This window comes from Myotis yumanensis, unplaced genomic scaffold (assembly GCF_028538775.1).
Source record: "Myotis yumanensis isolate MYYU_CA2020_CCGP unplaced genomic scaffold, mMyoYum1.0.hap1 SCAF_1, whole genome shotgun sequence".
Lineage (NCBI taxonomy): Eukaryota > Metazoa > Chordata > Mammalia > Chiroptera > Vespertilionidae > Myotis > Myotis yumanensis.
In genome coordinates, this window is record NW_027223752.1 from 158,292,058 (window position 1) to 158,314,948 (window position 22,891).

Below are 22,891 nucleotides of genomic sequence, written 5' to 3' on the forward strand. Positions count from 1 at the left end.
TGGGAGGTGAAAGGGATCGGAACCCAGGCAGCAGGCAAGAGGTGGGGGGCAGGCAAAGGCGGCCGGTGATCGATGATTGCATTGTGGATTGGAGGGAGAGAGAGCCCGGGCGCAGGCCAGCCAGCACCCCCGGACCCCCCTGCTTAGTCTTTCTGTCTGGATGCTGAACACCCTTAAATGTTCTTCTAAATGAATTGCCTTTTCTGTCTGGAAACATGCAGCAAAGTTAGAATAGATGCACAATGTGGTTAGACAGAAACCAGACCTGACTGACCTTCCAAGTTGCCTTGCTTCTTGTACTAGAAGCTCAGGGGGCAAAATCGCATGGCCCCGCCCTCCCCCACTTGCCTAGCTGTGCTCACAGGCCTGCCCACCCGCACCAGTGTCAAGTCCCCACCGGCATCCACGCACTCAGCCTCCCGGTGACCAGTCTTTGGTCATTCCGCCGCATGGCATCACACCCACGGGGTTTTTATGATAGAGACTGCATGGAAAGAATTTAGAAGTTTCTGTATGCTCCTTGCTTCAGGACCATAGTGCACAGCCTTCTCTAAGGCTGTCTGTACCAGGGAAGTTATGAGTAAGCTGATACAGTACTTTGAAACACAGAAAACCCACTTGTAATGGTAAGTGCTACTATCTCTGCTCTTCTCAATCAGCAGTTTGATGACTGTCAGGCCTTCACTGCTATAATAAAACACCAAAAGGGGAACCTCTCTTCTCCATGGATTCTAATTAGTGCTCTTCTCGTCCCTGGGTAGGAAAAGTCTCAGCCATTTAGTACAATAGTCCCTGCTCTTCTTTTATAGGCAGCGGGGTCCCCTAGGGCCCATCCTTCCACTAGCAGTTCATACTAGTTCCTGCCAAGTCCTGTGCATACTCTCCCTCCCTGATTCTGACATAGCTGCAAAGTTTTGTGCTTATTCTCAAGTCCCAGCCCACCTCCTGCCCCACTCAAAAGAGGTAGTTAGACTGCAGTGCCAGGCGGAAAGTCAGAAATGTATGCTCAACCTATGTGGCCCTCATGAAAGTACAGCACTTAGAGCGCATGTCTCCTGCTGTGCGCACAGCCTCTGCTGCTGGATCTGCATCCCAATTCACCACCACGTTTGCATGGAGGCCACACTTCCCACAGGCTGCTCCTAGGGAATGACTGAGGATGGTTAGGATACCAAAGCAGGGCTGTTCCTGTGAAATTCGGGACTCTTCCAAAGGGTATTTTTGGCTCAAAGTCTCTTAATTTGCTGGGGCAATTTGAGACCCTTCCTACTCAATGGTCCTTCCTTCCCAACACAGGAATCAGACCTAGATGAGTTATTTAAGGTAAGTACAGGCAGTGCTGTAGATGGAAATATAGAAAAGGGTAAGAGAGAGAGAGTGCAATTGGGGAAGAGACCTCTCTGGTCAGAGTTAGCTGAAATCGGAAGGATATGAAGAGACTATCTGTGCAAATAGCCCAAGCAAGGGCATTCTAAAAGAAAAGAGAAGCCATTACAGGTCTTAAGCAGGAGAATGACTGTTTGATTTGTGGAATTGAGATGGTGTTTAGTATGGTTGGAGTGGTAGCAGGGATGAGGAGAACTGTCCTAGGTTGGATGGGTAACGTTGGAGTAGGGGATGTCAGGGAGAGAATAAGAAAAATGATACCACCTAAGTTTGGGACTTTAACAATTAGGAAGATACTGGTACTGTTTGTCCTAAAGTGAAAAGTGTTAGGGTTAGACTTTCATTTTAGACATAAATTAGAAATTCCTAATCAACCTCCCACAGAAGATATCAAGCAGGTAACATATGGAAGTCTGAAGCTTAGGGTTTAGCCCATGAAGTGTTTTTGACTCCACCATCAACAAGATGTGATTTTTGGCTTGTCTTAGTTTTGCTACTTATCACATGAAAGCTCTTGAAAATATTCTGACACACATGGGAATTTCTGTTTGAGTCATGCTAAAATATGCCAACAGGTAAAAGATACTATAAAGCTTTTCCTGCCTAAATCCCACAAATTACCCTCCATTTATAAGCATTTACAAAATGGAAGTGAAAGTTGCCCTTAACCAGTTATTTCATTGTCACATCCCTCAACTAGATAACACTCATTATTGTCCATATTTATATTTCTTGTAGCTCTGAGGAGTGATTTATTTAGAAATTTGTTTAATAATGCAATTATCAATGGAAATTAATATCTTCAGGAGAAAAGCTCTTTGTAAAATAGTGTTCTTATTTATTTTATGGGTGATTTATTTTTAGAAAAGCACTAGCCATTAATGTTACTCAAGAGAAAGAAATGATTGACAAACAAGTTCTAAAGATTTCACACTGTACTGTGGAAAGAAAAAGTATACATCATTGCAGATAAGGTGTCCACAGAGCCAACAGCCCTTTGTGAAATTATCTGAAAATTGAATACCATTTGTAAAGGGCATCAAAAGCAAGAAGCAAATGCTAACAGAGAATTTTGCAAATTCATAAACAGACATTTTAAAACATTTTTACAGATACACCTTAGGAATAGTTTCATATACTAAGTCTAAATATTTTACCTCTGCTGAATAAGAACATTCATTGAAATATTTTATCATCTCACACATAATTATGTAAACAAAAAATCCATTCTTTCCTCTGTTGTTTTTTTGTTTGTTTTGTTATTTTTTTTCCTTCTTTATTTTCTCTTCTTTTTTTGTGAAGTTAAAGATATTTCAAAGTCATTCAAGTGGTTGTACTGCTTTTAGGATTAATTGTATAATATAGTGCTGAAATTACAAATTGATTTTAAAGACTCTGCCAAAGTGTTTCTCAGTATTTTAAATTATCAACCAAGCTCTAAGCTGAGAAATTGGAAAATGATAAAAAGTAATCTACTTACCCTTTAAGTTTGTTTCTTTTTAAAATTGCTAGTGTTTGATTTCATTTAATGTTATAAAACATGACTCTCAAGAAAGATTTATAGCTTTGAAATACTACTAAAGAGGGCTGCTTAAGCTCACTGCTCTTTTTATATCAGTAACTCTCAAACATTGATTATCAATACCTATGATGTGCCAAATAATTGTACTTGTTCTCAAAATATTTGAACAGTTTTTATGAAACTATTAGCACTAATAATAATTTTCATCATGAATTGATCAAATAAAACTGGTTTGTGGCCAGTACTTCTCCAGCAGGAGAGCCTTTTCTTAAATGAATACATATTCTCCTCTTTCCAGTTAAATCCCTTAAAAAAGCCATCAGCATCTATCATTATTGCTTCTTCACCAGCTGTGAGTACTAATATATGTGAGGTGCTCCTTTAAATATAGAGCTCATATCTCCTCACTGTTTTCTCAGCCCCTGCTAAACAGTGTCCAGCTGAATGTTAGCTCACACAATTACTTACATTAACTATTTTATAGACATGAGAGAGAAGCCAGAATTGGGTTATTACCTAGTCATTGGCAATAATAGCAATGATACCTAAACTTTATTACCATGTAAAAATTTTAAATGTACACATATAAAATGATGTACATATATTATTCTTTCAATCTTCCTGTGAATTAGGCAGTACTATATTTATTTTTGAAGTGAGAAAACTAAAAACTGAAATTCAGTGGATCAAAGTTACCAGTGTCCAGTCAAACAACTGAGAAGAGGTAAAGCCAGGACTCCATCCCAGGCCATTTGACTGCACATATTTTCACCATAAAATACCCTAATGCTCAGCCCAAACTCAGTTTATAACATTGACCCAGTGAATCAGAAGATGCATATGAAAATTTTAAAACTTAGCAGTTTGAGGGATTCACATGATTAATGGTATTTCAATTGCCTCAACAAAAGAACCAATAGTTCTGTACATTTGCAAAAGAATGAATTGAAATGGTATTTAGGAGAACTAAAAAATTTTTTAAGGAATCACAAAAGCGTTATGAAATTATTTCTACTGTTTTAAACTTAAAACTTTTTTTTTTTTACTGGACCTGAAAGCAAGAGAAAAGTATTTTGAGAATTCGCATTTTGAAGAAAGATTTATACTCTTACTAATATCTTCATGTAAGTACAAATATGGCACAGATCCTTTGAGGAGAGTTGATCTCATAGTTTAGGGCCAGAACCTATAGGGATGATAAGAACATTTTAATTTATGAAGGGGGACTGATTTTCTCTCCAAACATATCACACCACTTTCCTAATACAATTAGTGCCCAAGTCATGTTGCATTCACTCTACTTACTTTTAATGGCATCTCTTGGAGGAAAAATAATCTCAAGATTATGCAAAAAGTAAATATCATTTAAAAAGACATACCATAAGCAGAACTAGTTATTGTCTCTTAGTAGATGTGAAGCATTTTCTCACTTACCTCTTAATAATGTATATATTTTTTCATTTTATATATTTATATGCATTTTCGTGTGTCTGACAGGGGAAGTAAAATTGTAATGTTTAACAACAAAAGCTACATAAACTATTTGCAATTAAACTTGCATAATATTAAAGATAAGAGGAAGCTAATAATCTATTAAAATGCATTCTCATCTCAATTAGTACTTTCTTCTGTAAACAGTGATAGGGAAAATAAAAGAATGTGTGGATGAACCTACTTTAGAAATATCTTTGGTGATAACAAATCATCAATCTAGTGTGACTAAGCAGACCGACAGAGTCTTCAGGTTGTTAACAGGAGATAAAACTTAAAAATATATAGCTCTTACTTGAAGACATATTTAGAAAAATTCAATGCAGCATAAAGTTTTAGAAAACAAGATGCAAGAACAAACTTACTTTCTTATGAGAGATTAACATTTCAGGAATATGCTAGAATTAAAAAGTGTTCAAGTAGTCAGAGCTAAGGCTTGGTCAGCCAAATATCTTATAAAAATTTGGTTTTTGCTGATGAAGGAAGAATATTGGTGTGTGTGTGTGTGTGTGTGTGTGTGTGTGTGTGCATCTGTAAATATACTAAAGGCCTGGTGCATGAAATTTGTGCACGGGGGCGGGGGGGTCCCTCAATGCACCCTGCACCCTCTCGCAATCCAGGACATCTCAGGGGATGTCCAACTGCCGATTTAGGCCTGACCCCACATCGGGCCTTAACTGGCAGTCAGTCATCCCTCTCCTTATCCGGGATTGCTGGCTCCTAACTGCTGGCCTGCCTGCCTGATTACCCCTAAGTACTTGCCTACCTGCCTGATCTCCCCTAACCACTCACCTGCTTGCCTGATCACCCCTAACTGACTCTGCCTGCCTGCCTGATCTCCCCTAACCACTCACCTGCCTGCCTGATCACCCCTAACTGCCTCTGCCTTGGCCCCCACCACTGCGGCTTCATCCGGAAGGACGTTCGGAATGACATCCGGAAGGTCGTTCGGCTATCTGATCTAATTAGCATATTATGCTTTTATCATTAGAGATGTGTGTGTATATATATTAATGAATATATAAGTGAGAGAGATAGAGAGAGAGAGAGAGATTGACTTATCATAAACCTTTATGTAGCTTGAATACTTTTCTATATGAGAAATACTATTTACCCATCCCTAGCATCCTCAAAATGAATGTCATTTGGAGGTTATTCCTTAACTCTCCTTTTTCTTATGTTTATATGGTTTATCACATCATTATACGTTTGATATTTACTCCTAGATATAAACCATTTCTCTAAGGAAAATATTATTTCACAAAGGTGACTAATCTATTAAAATTGTAGAAGCTAATATATTTTTAAAATATTCACCATAGCAATAACTGAATTGGGGAAAATGACTATGAGCTGAGATACTTACTGGGTGATTGCTTCTGAAGTTTCTGTGTCTCAAACCCGTTTGGTTTTACATGGGCATCAGACTAGCCATTGTAAACTGCGATTTCATTCACAGTCATATCACAGAATAAGATTACTTTCGTTTACTGTGAGATTAAAGCCTTCCCATAAATGTGTATTTTATAGCTACTGTTAGGTATAAGCAATTATAGCTTAAAACTGGAAGCAAACACACAGAAATCATCCAGTTGATTCAGGCTAGAGGCTCTTAGGCAGTCACTCTTCATTTGCTTGAGTCAAGATAAGCAGTGTTAACATACTCATTATTCATCAATAAAACAAGAAGGATGAAAAGAATGGGAGAGCACTGGATGTGATAAATGACAAATAAAATGTTTGCAAAAAGTGAATGTAGCAGTCATGTGGAGATTAAAAAAACATTTCCTTGGGTCATCTCCGTTAAAAGACTGAGTACATTCACCAGAGAATTCTATAGCATTTGGCAAACATGTTAATTATTGACCTAAGAGAACCCTGACAAAGGTAATATAAACACCTAGCCCTTATCATAAATCATCACCAAGTATTATAAACTAAATCATGGGTTTGTTTTTTTAGGATAAAAAATGTGTAAAATTTGGGGTCATGGTACCAGCCTCATGTGGAGAATTCTTAACCTAGTGGTACTCTTCTTGACAAGCACAGCTCGCAAAAAAATATTAAAATTAAAAATTTCAATCAAGAAAATATATTTTTATTCATATACCATACTAAGAAAAGTAAAGCAGCTGGTATATCCAATAAGCACAAAAAAAGGTCAGTAGTTTAATAACAGGATATTTGTTCTTTTGGAATTTAGCTAACAAAATGTATGCCATTGTTTTAGACGAAGGAAAGCATGAATATAGTGAAAACATGTATGGACTTGCAGCATTCAACTTAGCGAACTGTAATATGAAAATATGATGATTTCCATACTATAGACTCACCAATAGAAACAGGCCATACCAACATTTTTGCCTGCTCACTGCAAAATCATCCAACCTTAGAACTGAGAAAAGAATACAAGAAAAGCAAATAATCATAGGGTTCCTTCTTGGCACACTTAATAAAGTAAGCAAGAGGAAGTTACTAAAACTTTAAGTAAGGTAAAGTAGCAGGGCATGGCCATAAACTATTGGATAGTGTTTGTGAACACTGAATCATTTTAATACATAGCAAACTGTGGTTTTCATGCAGACCATGATAAAACAAAACAGAACTGAGCACATAAATAAGACCCATAAAAAATGGCCAACCAGCTGACAAATTACAGATGAAATCTGGATTTAAAAATAACCTCAGACATAAGCTTGATTTTATGCTTTTCTTTTTTCTGCCAAGGGAAAAGTCAAGTACTTCAACTTCAGATACAAAATCTACATCTTTGAAATGGTAGCACCACATAGAGGCAGGTTTGCTGCAAAGCTATTGAAACTTCAGAATCCTTCACTTTACTAGCCCTTTCCAGAACCCTGAACGTTATGTTGGTTTGAAAAATGTTCTGAAGATAAAATTTTAGCTGATTTAAAAAAAAAAAATAACCTGCCTCACCCTAATCGGTTTGGCTCAGTGGCTAGCCTGCAGACTGAAGGGTCCCAGGTTCGATTCTGGTCACGGGCATGTACCTTGGTTGTGGGCACATCCCCAGTAGGGGGTGTGCAGGAGGCAGATGAATCAATGTTTCTCTCTCATCAATGTTTCTAACTCTCTATCCCTCTCCCTTCCTCTCTGTAAAATATATTTAAATAATAATAATAATAATCTGCCTCCTTCTACTCCAACTTCTTCTTCATTTTTATTCTCTCATTTCAGGTGACAGTAGAGTAGCCAAGGATATTTTTGAGAATCATCTAAATAGAAACTATTTGAAAAAACATTTAGTTTATACTGACTGGAGTATGGTTTTGGGATTTGCAATGATTTCTCTGTGTAGTTAAGTTATTGTCAATCATAGACTATCTCCCACAAGTCCTCCTACCAACCACTGACAGTCAGAGGCAATACCATATATGAACATGTCTTTCAAGGCTTAGGACTGGATGTATGTGGATAGCAGAAGGAAGGGAGGAAGGAAGGAAGGAAGGAAGGAAGGAAGGAAGGAAGGAAGGAAGGAAGGAAGGAAGGGAGGGAGGGAGGGAGGGAGGGAGGGAGGGAGGAAGGAAGGAAGGAAGGAAGGAAGGAAGGAAAGGAAGGAGGGAGGGAGGGAGGGAGGGAGGGAGGGAGGGAGGGAGGGAGGGAAGGGAAGAAGAAAGGAATGGAGCCATAAACTATCCTTTGAACAGTTTTCCAATCACTGAACATATAAAGTTACAAGTGAAGGATTTCATTCTCATCAAAGCCTAGACAAAATGTAAATTCTCCCTCATCAGTAATGGAATACACTGAATAGTGCAGCATACCAAATAATTTATTCATATCAAATACTTTATTTCTGTATGAAAATTATACTAGAATTTTATCAGAAACCTTGTCATTATAAAACACAAGCCCAACAGTACTGTTTCAATGAATATGCTTGTGAGTAAAACACCCACTTTCTACAGGCCAACATATTGGATCATGTCTAAATGTATCTGACTCATCGTGGCGTGATGAAGTCTGAAGTTTCCAGATGAAAAGGCATAAAAAATTGCTACAGATACAGCAAGCCAATGTGAAGAAACAAGTGTTCAGTGACAAAATTCTTCACATATTTATTGATCAAGCTATGCAGAGTATGAGTTTATGGTTGTATTATTAAGCAGCTGGAGATTCCTGATTTGGATGCAAATGAAGGGTAACTTTGTTAGTCATCTTTAAACTTATTTATGAAAACAACTATGCAAAATCTGATTAAAAATTAGTAGATATAAAACAAAAAAATGTCCCTAGTTGGTTTGGCTCAGTGAACAAAGTCTCAGGCTGCGGACTGAAGGGTACCAGATTCAATTCCAGTCAAGGGCACATGTCCAGATTGCAAGTTTGATCCCCAATGGCGGGGGGCGGGGGGGGGGTGTAGGAGGCAGCCAATCAATGATTCTCTCTCATCTTTGATGTTTCTCTCTCTCTCTCTCTCTCTCTCTCTCTCTCTCTCTTTCTCTCCCTTCCTCTCTGAAATCAGTAAAAGTATATACTTTTTAAAATGAAGAAGAAAAGCAATATAATTTACTCTGACATTTAGAGGTAAATTATGACAAAAAATTGGTCCATGCTAAAAGCATCAATTCGTTAAAAGGAGGAGACAAATTTTGAAGAGAAGTAATGAATAGACAGATTATTTAAATTTTTAATTAGAGAAGAAGAATAAATCTTATAAATACATTGGTAAAGATTTAACATTTTTCTCATTTACACAAAATACTGACATGAACAAAATAATGAAACTCACAATAAGCCTTTCTTTATAATGAGGACTTAGTAGAGAAAAAAACTGTTAATGCATATGTAACCTCGAAATGCCATGAAATCTTATAGTTCAAACATGAAAGTTGATAGCTTAGTCAAATTTGAGAATAGTCCTAAAAATTTATTTGACATTACTAAAATATGACTTGCAAATCTGAAAGTTTTCAGATTCAGAAATAAAAATTTTTATTAACTATTCCAGAAAATGAATTGGCCTCTTGTTCTATGTAAAATAATTACAAAATCATCCTACCTAATAAAGAAGGAATATGCTAATTGTTCCTCATGCCATTGCAAAGATGGAGGTGCCCACAGCCAATAAGGAGGGACTATGCTAATTGACTGCCCTGCCCTCAAAGATGGCAGCGCCCACCGCCACAAGATGGCTGGCAGGGGAGGGCAGTTAGGGGCAATCAGGCCAGCAGGGGAGCAGTTAGGTGTTAATCAGGCTGGCAGGGGAGTGGTTAGGGGGTTATCAGGCTGGCAGGCAGAAGTGGTTAGGGGCAATCAGACAGGCAAGCGAGCGGTTGGGAGCCAGCAGTCCCAGATTGTGAGAGGTATGTCTGACTGCCAGTTTAGGCCTGGTCCCACAGGAATCAGGCCTAACTGGCAGTCGAACATCCCTCAAGGGCTCCCAGATTGGAGAGGGTGCAGGCTTGGCTGAGGGATATGCACCCCCCCCCCAAGTACACGAAATTCATGCACCTGGCCTCTAGTCCTATTTAATAGAGAGGGAATATACAAATTGACTGTCACACCATCACAAAAATGGCGGCACCCATAGCCACAAGATGGAGGTGCCCAGTCCCCTCAGCTCTGCCAGAGTCCCCCCGACCTTTTAGCCCCACCATGGCGGTGGCAGGTGCATGGTGTGGCAGGACCTGCCCTCAGCCTCCCAGGTGCCCAGGGCCTGCCCAAGGCACAGGCAAGCCTTGGATGGCAGCTGCCCAGCCGCCCAGGGCCCCCCAAGGCTCAGGTACCCAGGGCCAGCCGAGGCTTGCGCTGCCGGCAACGGCAGCCACAGAGGTGTGATGAGGGCATAGACTTCCCCTGATCACTGGGTCGCCTCCCACCCCTGAGGGCTCCCAGACTGTGAGAGGGGGCAGGTTGGGCTGAGGGACACCCCCCCCTCCAGTGCATGAATTTTCATGTACCAGGCCTCTAGCTGTAATATAAAGAAACAATCAAAGAGTATGCAGGGTAATTCCCACAACAATAAAAAAAGTTAGGATAATAAGTATTATAGGGATGTGTCAAGCAGTTAATAAAAGTAGTATATTTTATATGAATTTTGAAATGTTTATTTCTTAACTTTTTAAAATTCTTACTTCTTCTTATTATGTTTTTATGTATTCTAAATACTCACTAACTTCTAAATATAATTCTGGATTTTTAATGTTTTATATTTTTCCATAAAGAGGGCTCTCCTTGTGTAATTTAGGTATCACACATCATAAAACCTAGATTCATACCAAGAGCGCTTGGATTTGACACTATAAGAGCTGAGTTTAATTCTAAATTCAGCAATTTTCAGGAGAGGTGATACTAAGCTACTTAAAATGCTAAAAATACCTCAGTCACAGATTGTTGTAAAAATTAAATAAAATAACATATTGTAGTGTATTGTGATGTGTAAAGTTCTATAATTTAAGGTGTTACTTTTACTATTGTGTAATTGAATTCCCTTTTAAAATGATGATTGTTCTTGTTTTTACAGAACATGAAACCACGTCTATATTAAGGAAATTCAAAGAATACTGGCCTAAACCACATCATTTAACTTAAGTATATGGAAAACTTTCCAAACAATAATAATTTTTAAATGTGGCCTTGAACTAATATGGGAAATTATCAGGCCATCATAATAATCTCTTGCAATTAGATCTCTTTGATGACTCAACATAAATGGTTCATATTTTTCATAACCTAAATGAGTCTGATATTGTACTAAAAAAGATAAAGAATTTAAGGGCATTCACCTTAATCAATAAAGAAAAAATATATTACAAGGCCACTTTGGGAGATTACAAAATATTAAAAGAACAAATCATGTTCATCTTATATAAGCAGGTGATTTTAACTTATCTAATGAGAGGACACCTACACATTAATGACTCTTGAATCTAAGTAAAAAAATCAACTCATGATCTAGCATTGCAAAATACCAGTCCTACACATGTTCTCATTACAATCATCTGGATCTGGATCTCAATTTCTCACACATCACCCACTTCATGTCTCATTATTGTTCAATTCTATTCCTTTATTTTAGTGTCTTCATCTGCCTTCCATCACCAACATAGCTTATTTTTAGCCCTTAAGTCATTTGTTATGAAATTCTCGCCTTGTGTGTATTTTTAAGGTGTGATAGCTTCCACTAATATTTGATCATTTAATTTTATATTTACACCTTTTGTTACATAACCTGATAATTGTTGTATGACATCTTATGTATGCATATCATTTTCCAGCTACCTTGTAAACTTATTTTTGATAGAGTATATAACATAGTATTAGAGTCAGCTACAACTAATACTATTACCTAAATTCACAATGGCCATAGCAAAAAAGTTTGTTTCTCACACATATGAATTTTGGGGGTAAAGGAATTTGTATAATAACTCTGCCCCACAAAGCCTCTAGGTCCCCAGCTCCTAAAGCTGCTATATTACCCAACTCCTAGAGGCATGTTCACAGAGGCTATAATATGAATTGATGCTCACTGAAGTTGTGCAACAATGCAGCCTTCAGGGGTATCTCCAGCCACTGCTCTAATACTCCTAGGGTGGCCTCTTCCTTATGGTCCAAGATGGCCTCTACCCATACTTCCAGCAGCAAAATAAGAGGTGAGGGAGGAGAGAAAGAGAGAGAGAGAGAGAGAGAGAGAGAGAGAGAGAGACTATATTCATCTCTCTCTAAAAAAAAAAAAAAATCCCCTAGAAGCTGCCACAGTGCATGTCTGCATGCAGCCCATTGATTGGCTGGAGCATATGACCTCCACATCCCACACCCATCTGGAAGGAGAGCTAGAACTGCATCCTGTGTCCTGGCAAGCCCTGGGTCACTGGAGGGAGAGAGAAATGGGAGCAAATGAGGAAATAAAAATGAGTCAAAGCTGCTATTGTGATGGGGAAAACAAAGGAAATGAGATTTTAAAACTGGGAAAGTTTTGTCCTATTATGCTGACTATCCATCAATTTAATGGCTTACAGAAATTAAAACTTTTGTGTGGCATATACAAATGCCCAGTAAACAGAAATATGTGTTTGTGTATCGCTTCTTAAGAAAAAAATTTTAAGGCATTTTTAATTGTTTGGTAAAAATGCATTTGCAAAGTAGATATGGTGATTCTTGGGGGAGTGCACATTTTTTGTAGTTTCCAATATGTTGATCATATTGGGGCCTAAGTACTCAATACATTCCAGGTACTATTTTTAAATCAAGGACTTCTGAATGTGTGTTTCTGCAGTATGTCAACTGTGTAAATTTTTCTTGGAAAGTGCTGGTGGAAAAAGGAGAAGGGACAGTAAAGAGTGAAAAAAAAATGATACTATGAATAGTTTTCATTGAAAAGAGATGGTTCCAGAAAGTGCTTCAGTGTCTCAGATTTTACATCTTACAGCAAAACCCTGTCTTCATCTCCACTACAACTGGCATAAATATCTTTCTCCTGAAATGACATACCCTAGAGGACATAAAACAAGATGTGTCCAGAGATTTTTTGAAGTCAACCTTGATGTAGAGTATAAAATGGTCTATAAAAGTTTAAATACTTCAGGGAAAAAGAGGAGGAAAGAATTTGAATAACTTTTTTTTCTTTGAGGGATAAAGCATTCTTTCCTTTCTCCTATGCTTCTTTCTTCAATTCTCTAAGAAAGGGGTTAAATCTAAGACTAAATCTGGAACAGAATTTCAGTGACCCTTTACCAGCAAGTGATGCCATATGTACCTGTGAATCACCTTTACTGGGGCTGCAGACACAAGTGGGACATGTTCACTTACAGCTTAGAACAGATGGAAGCAGTACAAGCAACGAGTAATTTCTTATATAATATCAATGAATTTAAACCTGTCTGATGTTGTCCAAGAGTAATTTGGAATAGATTCAGATAGTTCAAAACCACAGTATTTTGGCTTTAGCCTGATCTTGTCTGGTAACGATTTAAATTTGATAACAGGCCAGAGTTCCAATTTTTTATCCCCTCTTTCCCCAAATTGTAGAGAGCTGTGAATTTATTATGCATCAAAAACCATTTTTATATTAGTGTCCTGCCATTTTACAGATAGACCATATTTTCAAGAAAATGAAAAACTAATTTACGTTCATATTTTCCATTTGTAGAACCCATAATACATATTTAACTTTCTGATGGTTAACTTTCTACAAGCTTGTTTCAGTTAGTAGAAAGAAATGTGACTCTATATGTGGCCCACAAAAGCCCCATGCGTGGCATAACACAATTTCCAGAACAGACAGATGGAAAGAGTTTCTTTTCATTGTAAAAAGCGGTAATTTATTCCTTGGTAAATAAATAAATTAAAGACTATTCACATTTAGATTTGACCAGAAACAAATGTGAAGTGCCTTCTCTCCTTTACAATGGTAGCCTCAGCATCCTTCTGTGTAAACAAGACTGGAGCCAGCCACTGCCATCGTATTTGGTAGATAATAAATAGTGGAGGGGCCTGATTCCTACTGTCGCTATGGAGAGCCTGCAACACTTCGGTGACTGTACTAGAGCCATGTGCATGGCTCTGGTAAAACAGTTAATCTGATAGTCACAATGATAGAAATACAGAATGACAGACCTTTTACTCTGAATGCCATTCTGTTATATGAAAAAGGAATGAAGGAGTTGTGAAATACAAGTCTTCCCAACTTCCCAACAGAATGATGAGAAATTCTATTTCTCCAACCCTTTCTTTAATTTTTCACATAAACATGTTTTCAAATATCCCCAACACCCTGGTCATTTCCAAGTAAACAGCAGTCCATGTCTCCCTTAAGGTGTAATGTTCCACACTGAGCAGCATGAGTTGAGTTTATGACAATTGCAAAATACTGGGTCTAATACCAGCCATCATCTAGATTTAATTGTTTATCAGTGCAGACATCCTAGTAAATGTTTGTAGGAAACTATCCTACTATATAAAAAGCCAGGGACTGTCACAACCGAAACAACCAGATGGATGACCAAACAGCTGGCTGCGTGGGGCGACAAGGCCAGCAGTGGGGTTAGTGAGGGAAGACCAAACAACTGAATAGCAGGCTGCATGGGGGGCAGTTGGGGGTGACCAGGCTGGCAGAGGGGGCAGTGAGGGGAGACCAGGCCAGCCGGGGGGAGAAGGGGGCAACCAGGCCTGCAGGGGGGCAGTAAGAGGTGACCAGGTCAGAAGGGGGGCAGTTAGAGGCGATCAGGCCAGCAGACAGAGGTGGTTAGGGGTGATCAGGCAGGCAGACAAGCAGTTAGGAGCCAGCTGTCCCGGATTGTGAGAGGGATGTCCGACTGCTGATTTAGGCCTGATTCCTGGGATCGGGCCTAAACTGGCAGTCAAACATCCCCCGAGGGGTCCCAGATTGGAGAGGGTGCTGGCTGGGCTGAGGGGACCCCCCTCCCCACATGTGCAAATTTCAGGCACTGGGCCTCTAGTCAACAATAATAACATCAGCAAAAATAAATAAAGCTGAGAAAAACACACAATCATGGGAACCCATGAACTCCCAAAACAGAATGATGCCTCTTCCACTACTTTCCCAGCACCTACATTCTGCCTGGACAGTCAGTGCTCAGTAATGTTTGCTGATTAAATTGAACTATAGGATAACGGATTTGGACCAAACTCATTATCAGAACTATCCAGATAAAATCATAATCCAATCAGAATTAGCAATGATCTGTGGAGACACAGGTTTTCCAAGACAGTGGCAAGCTGAAGGTTGAGAAATTATTCAGAACACCTGTGCACAGATTCTAATATTGGAGCAAGTGGCTATGCCAACACCAAGCTTGGCTCAAGAACCAGGAAAATCCAATGTGTGTAAACATCCCCTGAAATAGACATGCCTGGTTTGTTAGTGTAAGGCATTCTGAATGGGGAGTATAAAGGGATAACAACTGATCACCTCAGATCTGGCCGTTTTAACTCACTGTCATTGCTCTGTGAATCAGGGAAACTCACCTGAGATTTGTCCCATGAGTTCCTCGTCAGTGTAAACTTACTGATTTCAATAAGGATTTACATCTTTATCTAATTAAATTTGGAACTTCATTTAATCTTACACTGTGTGTGTGTGTGTGTGTGTGTGTGCGCGCCTGTGATTCTTCCTAATCAACCAGAGCTCACCAGAAATCTCATAGCCATAAATTTAAAAACTAGCCATATTCACAGGCAACAATATCCTCTGTAAATAAGAATAAGAATCTTTAAATAAAATTCAGAAACAAAAGTTAAAATATGTTGCCTCCAAAACATTGAATGAGATAAAGATAACAAAAAGTATTTAAACGCATATTAAAAAATAAAATTATTTGAGGCAAGAATAAGGAAGTCAGGATTTGTAGTTGTGCTTATAAAATATATACATAAGTACATATAAGGACAAAATTCTAACAGTTATCAATATCCACATTTGATAGATACATGGTAGATGATGATGATGATAGACAGATGATAGATAGATAGATGATAATAGAGATGCAAAAACAAACATACACATAGCAAACTAGGTAAGGTTATATGTACAGGATTTCAGTGCCACATTACAAATAGAGGCTAAGGTTTTCATGAATAAGAAAGGATGAGAGCCAACACTACAGATCTTGTATAAGGTAAAAAGATAGAGCATAGAAGCCAGAATTTATGCACAAATTCAGGAACCAGAAAGAAGTGGTATCTTCTGTGAAAAGAGAACTAGAGTTAGTGAGCTATAAAAAATATATACAGCCCTAACTGCTTTGGCTCAGTGGATAGAGCATCAGCCTGCGGACTGAAGGGTCCCAGGTTCGATTCCGGTCAAGGGCATGTGCCTTGGTTTCGGGCACATCCCCAGTAGGAGGTGTGCAGGAAGCAGCTGATTGATGTTTCTCTCTCATCGATGTTTCTAACTCTCTATCCTTCTCCCTTCCTCTCTGTAAAAAATCAATATATATATATATATATATATATATATATATATATACACATGCACATATATATACACACACACACACACACATTGTCATGGAAATGTAACACAGATGTCACATATTATGGGCTATGAATTGAAAAAGAATATCTACACTGCACAAAAATGTAGAACCCAAATTGACACTTACTCATAAGGTAGAAAAATGGTCAAGAACCATTAAAACTTGAGGTGTTACAGAAATAAACTTGTGGGGAGATTGCTGCCTCCACCACCTAAGTCACAGGACTCCCACAGGTTGACAGTATTCACTGAAGAACATACAATTAAAATTTTTAAATAACAAGAGGGAGAAACGTACTATGACAAAGTTCGTAGTTTCAAAACACAAGAACTCTCATGCTCATAATAGTAGGGTAACCTGAAAATGAGATTAAAATAAGTATTATTAAAATGCTTAAGTAAATAAGCAAATAAAATCAGTAGGACGATTGAGATATTGATTAAATTTAGATATTGTTCAATTAAGTGTATAAGTAGATAACCGACTATATAGATGTAGGTTGTTTAAACTTCAAAATCACATGCTTGGGGTGAAGGAGACCAATTCACAAAAAGCAAGAGATGTGAAACAACAACAACAATAAAATGTTAGAAAAAACATATTGTAAAATGATGGAATTATAATCAAACACATTAACAATTAAACTCAATAAAAATCAATTCAACTTAATTATTAAAGTAGAGATTGGAATTCTGAGATTGGAATACCTGCAATATCACTATATTTACCAAAGACAGGTTTAAACACAATGAGGCTGGCTGGTGTGGGTTAGCAATTGAGCGCTACACAAGAACCAAGAGGTTGCTGGTTCAATCCTGGTCATGGCGCATGCCCAGGTTGTGAGCTCCATCTCCAATAGGGGACATGCAGGAGGCAGCCAATCAGTGATGTTCCTCTCTCATCGATGTTTCTATCTCTCCATCCCTCTCCCTTCCTTTCTCTCTAAATATCAATAAAAACATATTTTAGCCAAAACCAGTTTGGCTCAGTGGATAGAGCGTCGGCCTGCGGACTGAAAGGTCCCAGGTTCGATTCCGGTCAGGGGCATGTACCTTGGTTGCGGGCACATCCCCAGTGGGAGATGTGAAGGAGGCAGCTGGTCGATGTTTCTCTCTCATCGATGTTTCTAACTCTCTATCTCTCTCCCTTCCTCTCTGTAAAAAATCAATAAAATATATTAAAAAAACAAACAAACATATTTTAAAAAACACAATGACTGCCAAGACCGGTATGGCTCAGTGGATAGAGTGTCGGCCTGCGGACTGAAAGGTCCCAGGTTCGATTCCAGTCAAGGGTATGTACCTTGGTTGCGGGCACATCCCCAGTGGGAGGTGTGCAGGAGGCAGCTGGTCGATGTTTCTCTCTCATCGATGTTTCTGACTCTCTATCTCTCTCCCTTCCTCTCTGTAAAAAATCAATAAAAATATATTTAAAAAAAACACAATGACATAGATATGTTAATGGAAAATGATGGGGGAGGTGAAGACCAGTCAAATATTTATCAAGATAATCCTTTGATAGAGATATTAATAAAAGACAAGAAAGATATTAACAGGGAGAAAAGGTGGACTTATTCATTGATAAAAGAAACAATGGTCTAAAAATAGATAGCAATCATAAATATGAAAGCATCATATTTAAAAATCCACAACACCTTAGATTTTCACATGCTTCTCTCTGAAATTGATCTATCTAACACATAAAATATTAGCAAGGATGTAGATTTAAACAACACAATCAATAACCTTGATCTAACATGTATATGTAGAATTATGCATCCAACAGATACAGAATACACGTTCTTTTAAGCACATAAGCTATTTCAGAAATTGATCATGTAACAGCCAGAAAAGGAAGCTTAAATTAATTCTAAATATCCACATCAAAATATTATTGAAAATAATAGGGGCTTGCAATCCCTCTTAAGGGAAGACTTTGGGGTTTTAGTAGAGGGGTGATATGATCTTTCTTATGTTTTAAGGATCATGTGGCTGCTGTATTGACAAAAAATTGTAGGATTGAAGGATGGTCAAAGATAAAAGGAAAGAAACCAGATGTCTTGATGAATGGAAAGTTAAGGAACCCAGAAATAAAATTATTGCACAAAACAGTGGAAAAGGTAATCATAATTGAAATGCTCACTTCATAGAAATTACATAGAAATATCCATTACAGAGAAATACGACTTCTCTAGAGTTAATGCAAAAATAGGAATACAATATAGTTAGGTTTTCTGAACTATTTTCTAGTTTTAAGAAAAACAAATTTAAGAGTTGAAATAAAGCCAGAAACCACACTGTTGTGGCTATCTGATAAGTCAAATTGCCTGGTATTTCCTCTCACCACTCTTTCACAACCTTTGAAATTGATTGCTAGATGACATTAGGCTCCTTGGGTTCTTGGCTATCACAATGGCTTCAAAAGAAAATAATGACTCACTGTTTACTCACCAACAGGAGTTAATTTATCAAAAAGGAGGTCACTTAACAAGGTAATTTATCATTTTTTTTACCATGTAAAATGCTGATATTCAAAGTTTTCCAAAGAATACACTGAAATCAACCATATTCCAGAAAAAAAAAAAAGTTAAAGAATAAGGAAGTGGCCAAAGGAGGGTCAGGAAGAGAGAAAATGCTCTTTGCTTAACTACTGGGCTTTATATGAAAGACTGGGACAGGATTTTAAGTTTGCTCACCTAAAGGACTTGGACCTATTTAACCACAATCTTCTAATTTAAAACCTGGAGTCCATCTTCTTGCCTTTCCTTGTAAGAAGCTGAGTATTGGCTGAATTTAAAATCTCTTAGCTTAGATTTACATCACAATTTGTTAATTGCAAAGCAGTTAACATTTATAACCACCTTTTTGTTTGTTTCTTCTTTGTCCCCCATAAGGGCATATATACACACATTCAAACACTACAGGTGTTTTTTTTAAAATATATTTTATTGATTTTTTTACAGAGAGGAAGGTGATAGGGATAGAGAGTTAGAAACATCGATGAGAGAGAAACACCGATCAGCTGCATCCTGCACACTCCCTCTCCCCCCCCCACTGGGGATGTGCCCGAAACCAAGGTACATGCCCTTGACCGGAATCGAACCCAGGACCCTTGAGTCCGCAGGCCGACGCGCTATCCACTGAGCCAAACCGGTTCAGGCCAGGTGTTTTTTTTTAATTTCTCATTATAAAAGTACTCTTGCCCCTCCCTCCCCCCATCATCTACATAAAGCTTCCTTGTTACTCATTAGAGCTATTATCCTTACTTTCCTGATATGTGACAATGCCTTAGGGAGCTCTTGAGAAGTAAAATGTAGCTTCTTCCACCATGTAGTCATTTAATATAATTTGGGATTGTTGATCTTTCCTTTAAGTATTCTATGCCATAGTGTCATGATGAAAAAGACAATCATCAAACTAAGAATTATATATGCTCTTTAAACTAGCTTATATTATCAACTGAAAATATGTACTATTGGAAAATAAAATGTGATCATTAAACTGTCCTTTGAATAACATGCTTATAGAAAGAAAATGATTTATATTTAAGCTGATAGTTACATAGAGTGAAATAAATGTTTGATTGTTCTTTATTATCATTCCTTTCAACAAAGTATGTCATGCTCAATAAGTTCCAAATGACAGTGTGGGAACATGTGAAACTGAAATTAGACTTTTGGAGAAAACTTAGAAGAGAGATGGAAAATCAGAACATGCTATGCACAACCCCACCTACTTCTTAGATTATTTCATTCTCTGTAGATAGTTTGTGTAAATTATCCATTTCTAAATTCTGAATTCTGTTTTTTTCTTAAAAATTAATAAACTGTATATTGTAATAAACTTAATAATAAGTGATTTCAAGCTCAAGTGTTTAGAACTGAAGTATTTATAAAAAGCATTAAATTTATTAAAATGATACCTAAGGTTAAAAGTATTAATAATACAAGTCATTTTGTATTTTTGAATTTTGCTTAGAGAAGTCTTTTTTAAAGAATAATGATTAAATGTATTTAATTAATATTTTATCATTTTTTATATGTTTATATGCCAAGAGGAAGGCCCAAATTAACTACTGGGCCCCCCCAAAAATGTGTTTATATTCCTGTGTTCAACAACCATTTATTAGGGTTTTTACCAAGCACAAAACACAATGCTAAGAGCAGCACAGAAATACAGGATGAATACATTACCACCTCTTTTTTCAAAAATATAAGAAATAGGAGAGCTGTATACACAGTAAATGCTGTGACACAAAGGCTGTTAAAACTGCCATAGGTGAGATACTGAGTTATGAGTTCATTTTTTCATTCAGTCACTCAACAAGTAATAAAAATATTCTTCCTAAGTACCTGACCCTATCCTGGGCATGAGTGATAGTAAGAACAAGACCAAGAATGAACAAATTAATAATTTCACGTAATTATTTCAAAGTGCAATCAATAATTTAAAACAAGGTTCTAGTAAAGGTAGGATTAGAAGCTAGTTTAATATTCTATTACTAGAGACCCAGCACAGGAAATCGTGCGCATGTAGGGTCCTTAGGCCTACCTCCCATCAGAGCCATGTCCGCCACTCTGCCGGCTGCTCGCTGCTTGCTGCCACTCCGGGATGCTCCGTGACGCTGCCGCCATCCCCGGGACACTCTGCAATGCTGCCGCTACCCCATGAATCCAGTCCCCAGTCCTGCTCCACTGCCACCCAGCCCGGTTACCATGGTTCCCCGTTGGCCATCCAGCCATGGGAGCCTGCGGGCTGGAGGGAGGGACCAAGAGGTGGTCAATGCACCTCATAGCAACTGGTCAATTGGTCGTTCTGGTCGTGACACCTGGCCTTTTATTATTATAGATGGAGCTCTATGAAACTAATGTGTAATGAGGATCCACCACCTGCTTTGAGAAGAGAAATTGTTTGGTTTACATTTCAAAGGGCTCAGCCATTCAATGCCTTATTTATTCTGTGAGATCACATTCATGGCATTATCATATAGATTATAGTGCTTCTCTTAACATACATTAAGCAATTGTTTTATGTCAAGAAATACATGGACACAGACAGTAGTGAGGTGGGGATAGGAGTGGGGAAGGAGGTCAATGGGGGGAAAAACGGACATCTGTAATACTTTAAACAATACATATAACATTTTTTAAAAATAAATACAGCTACATAGCTCTATATATGATCATTTTTATTTTCATCTTTTTCTGATTCCACATAAAAATTTTTTGTTTAAATATTATCCTGGATATCTAAGTTCCACAATTTCTGACACTACAGAAAACATTCTTTTGTTTCTGACCAGAGCATGTGCCTATGCCATGTTCTCATTTAATTCACTTAAAACAAATGGCCTTTTAAAAAATGGAAAAAGCGTTTACTGGTAGATAGCTACATTGTAGCTTCTTTGGCAGTAGTTCTGTCCTCAGGCAGACATATCTATGCGCCTCCCACAAAGGCACTTATCTCTTAGGACTCATGTAAAGGCAATGGAAACCATGGCTATTATTTCTGCACAAATAACTCACATAAAGGAAACGCCAGTGCAACTTCTATTAAAAGTCATTCCACGTTTCAGAAAAGTTGCACTTAGCACAATGTTAACTCTCTCAGCGCAACATATGCCCTGTTAGTCCAAGTCCAAACACAATGTCTTACATCTATTTGGCATTTCAGGCTTTGCTCAATTATTTTTCCCAATGAGTGTCAGCAAAATGCCACTGCCACCAACCCAACGCCAAACGGGGGTGCAACAAAAAGAGAATCTTTATTCAGGTAAATAGTTTGCAAACTGGGAAAACACAGCCCCAGGTGGAAACCTGACGCAGGCTCCCTTAAGACAAAGGAGAGGCCTGTTTTTATAAAGTGCCCACCATAGTCTCTTACTGGTCCATTTTTATGCTAACAAGGAGTCCAATTTGCACAATTTGACTGATCCAATAAATATTGTCCTGATTGGTCAGAATCATATATCCTGATTGGTCATTATGGAGCCACTCTGATTGGGTGGCAAATACGCACATGAGGATATAGCTGTGTAGCTCCAATTGGATGTGGCAGGTCTCAGCCCATTGGTCTAAATGCAATTCCAGGAACTTCTTTATAAGGTTCAGCTCAGTTGGCAGGAACACCATGCAGGAGACGTGGCAGTGCAGCCTACAACTTTTCCCTAATATGCAATGTCTGAGAAGCCTCTCTAAAAATCGCTACTAAACTCTGTTATGATTTTGGGCCCAGAATATATTGTTAGCAGATACATTACTTCTCATGGTCCACATAATTAATAAAGTAAATAGAATGGTAATTATTATTCTTATTTTTTCCAGAAAACTAAACCAAAAATCAGGCAAAATAACACCAATCCATTCATTTGTCCAGTGTTCCTTCCACAATATCATAAAGCTTTTGCAATGATAAACTGGGTATACTGAAAGAACAGTCCTTTCACTTGAATATAAACTGTAAATGTGCAGAAAAATGAGGAAATTTTTCCATATTGGATAAAATGGTAAAATGGATAAGACAGAGATTTTTGA

General features: G+C 37.9%; 1 long non-coding RNA gene across 1 annotated transcript in view; it reads right to left on the bottom strand.

The window, feature by feature from the left end:
* Positions 1 to 22,891, bottom strand: part of LOC139006217 (uncharacterized) — a 788,050-nt gene that overhangs the window by 312,823 nt on the left and 452,336 nt on the right. The window lies entirely within an intron of this gene.